The sequence below is a fragment of the Cynocephalus volans genome, chromosome 4 (assembly GCF_027409185.1).
Source record: "Cynocephalus volans isolate mCynVol1 chromosome 4, mCynVol1.pri, whole genome shotgun sequence".
Taxonomy (NCBI): domain Eukaryota; kingdom Metazoa; phylum Chordata; class Mammalia; order Dermoptera; family Cynocephalidae; genus Cynocephalus; species Cynocephalus volans.
The window spans coordinates 37,033,587-37,036,699 of record NC_084463.1 but is presented as its reverse complement, the minus strand read 5'-3'; positions in this window follow the sequence as shown (position 1 = coordinate 37,036,699).

The window sequence follows — 3,113 nt, the reverse complement described above, 5'->3', positions numbered from 1 at the left end:
CTCACTCAGCATCTGGGAAATGCAAATCAAGACTACTTTGAGATAACATCTCACTCCAATTAGGATGGCTAATATCCAAAAGACTGAGAATGATAAGTGCTGAAGAGGTTGTGAAGAAAAAGGAACTCTCATACACTGTTGGTAGGGCTGCAAAATGGTGCAGCCTTTATGGAAAATGATATGGAGGTTCCTCAAACAATTACAGACAGATCTACCATATGACCCATCTATTCCACTGCTGGGAGTATACCTAGAAGAATGGAAATCATCATGTCAAAGGGATACCTGTACTCCAGTGTTTATTGCGGGTCTATATACAACAGCCAAGAGCTGGAACCAGCCCAAATGTCTATCACCTGATGAGTGGATAAGGAGACTGTGGTACATCTACACAATCGAACATGACTCTGCTATAGAAGAGAATGAAATCCTACCATTCTCAAAAACGTGAATGGACTCAGAGAAAATTATATTAAGTGAAACAAGTCAGGCACAGAAAGAGAAATACCACATGTTCTCACTTATTTGTAGGAGCTATTAAATAAATAAATAAATAAATGCACAAACAAATGGGGGAGGGGAGAAGACAGAATAACCACAAAAATTCCTTGAACTATTTAAGGCAAGTGAACAGATATGATGTGGGGAGGGGAGGGGTGGGGGTGGAAAGGAATGGGTAAAGAGGCATGAAAATCAATTACAATGTATTTTGAGAAGTAAAAAAAAAAAGATAAATGATTAAGTAAATAAAATAAATAAAAATAAAAATAAAGCCCATTGTTTCTTCACCCACAGCTCCTGAGTGAGCTCTGTCAGCCAGCAGCCCAACACACAGGGAAATTTGTGCTGTCCCTGTGTCCATGAACCTGGTGGTGGGAACTGCTCACTGGGCCCACACTGCTATGTTGACCTAGGGAGGGACACATGTGGAGCCACACCCACTCCCTGGGCCCCAGGCTGTTGCAATGAAATATTGAAACTTGGGATTGGTCCCAACACCTGAGGGCATTATTTTGATTTGAATTTGGCAGCAGTTTCACATCCATGAGGCCACATGATTGCTCTGGGAGTATTGTGCCTTGATAACAGGAAGGGTGCCACCCTCAGGACAGAGGGTATCAGCATGCACTCTTTACAGAGCCAGAAAGCCACCTAATCATGACCTCTCATAACTACCAGTTACCCTGAGGAGGTGGTGGTGCCTATCGTGGGCACAGACATATGCCTTTAGCACAAGTGAGTCTGCCCTGCACTGCCTACCCCAGCAGGGGGGATTCAGAAGGTCCCACATCTCTTTTGGGACATGTCAGCTGACCCACAGCCCCAACAACCTTGTGCAGAGCAACTCTTAAGCTTAGCTAAAGAGAGCCAGAGTGTCCCTGAACCTCTCAGGGTCACAGCTGCCTGCCTACAACTTCACTGGCCTACCCAGAGACCACTCCACAAGAACAGCTAATAGAGGGCCCCCATATCCCTGTTGTGGGTAAAGAGTTCCACCAAAAATCTGTCAACATAATCACCCAGAGTAGTACCCTTAAACAGTGGTGCTGCACAACAACTCAGTGCCCCTTCTTAGGGTACAGGGCCCTCACACAAATCCAGTGACCTCACTCAGTGTCACCCACATTAACAGAAAAGCTACAAAGTATCCCAATGCCTCTCCTGGTCGTATAGGGCTCCACCTAGGGCCCATGACCCCACTGAGTCACCCACTCTAGTTGAGGGGCTGCTGAGCACCTCATTGTTTCCCTAAGCTTAAGGACCTAATCCTGACACTCAGAAATCCTGCCTAGGTTTGTCCATTCAAACTGAGGACCTCCAGAACTCTCCATCTCACCTATCAGAATTACACTGGCTGCTATACCAGTAAGTCCACCCAGGGTCACCCACCTCAGATAAGGAGAGACTGGGCACCCAGGTGCTTCATCCAAGAGCTCACAATCTTGCTCATGATGCAACAACACAACACACTGTCATTCACTTCATTAAAGAACTACTGAGTGCCATAGTGCCTAGGCCACAGAGGCAGCTGCAAGCAACTATGATTTGAAGTAACCACACAGAAACAACACTACTGGGTTTACCCAGAACCAAAATTAAGACAGCCCACCCAATGCCTAATACAAAACTCATATAAAGGAAGGAGTCTCTCTCCTCAAAAGCCACTCAATAGTATAAGATGAAGCAGTTGCTCTACCAGATACCCAGACATCAACATAAGTGTGTGAAAATTATGAAAAAAAAAGCAAGAAAACATGACACCCTCAAAGAAATATAATAATTCTCTAGTACCAGATCCCAAACAGCAGGAAATCTTTGAAATAAATAAAAAGGAATTCCAAGCAACAATCCTGAGGAAACTCAATGAAATAAAAGAAAACTCAGATAGACAACACAACAAAATAAGAAAAACAATTTAGGATTTGAAGGAGGAATTTAATGAAGAGATAAATACCTTAAGAAGATTAGAGCAGAACTTCTGGAATTGAAGGATTCACTCAATGAAGTAAAAAATACAAAAGAGACCTGAAGCAACAGGCTAGAGAAAGATGTGGAGAAAAGGAATCATTTATAAACTACTGGTGGGACTATAAATTAGTACAGACATTATGGAAAACAGCATGGAAGTTTCTCAAATAACTATAGATGGAACTACCATACTATCCAGCAATCCCATTACTGGATATGTGCCCAAAGAAATGGAAAACACTATGTCAAAGGAATACCAGCATTCCCATGTTTATCACAGCTCTATTTACAATAGCCAAGGTATGAAATCAACTCAAATGTTCATCAATGGAAAACTAGATAGGAAAATGTGGTATTTATACATAATGAAATACTATTCAGCCATAAAAAAGAATGAAATTCTGTCATTTGCAGCAGCATGGATGAGCTTGGAGAGAATTATGTTAAGTGCAATAAGCAAGGCATAGAAAGAGACATACCACATATCCTCACTCATAAGTGGAAGCTAAACATAAATAACTATAGAAAATAAATTAGAAAGAAAGCAAGAAGGAAGGAAGGAAGGGGGGAGAGAGAGAGAGAGGAAGAAAGAAAGAAGGAAGGAAAGGAAGAAAGAAGAAAGAAAGAAAGAAAGAAAGAAAGAA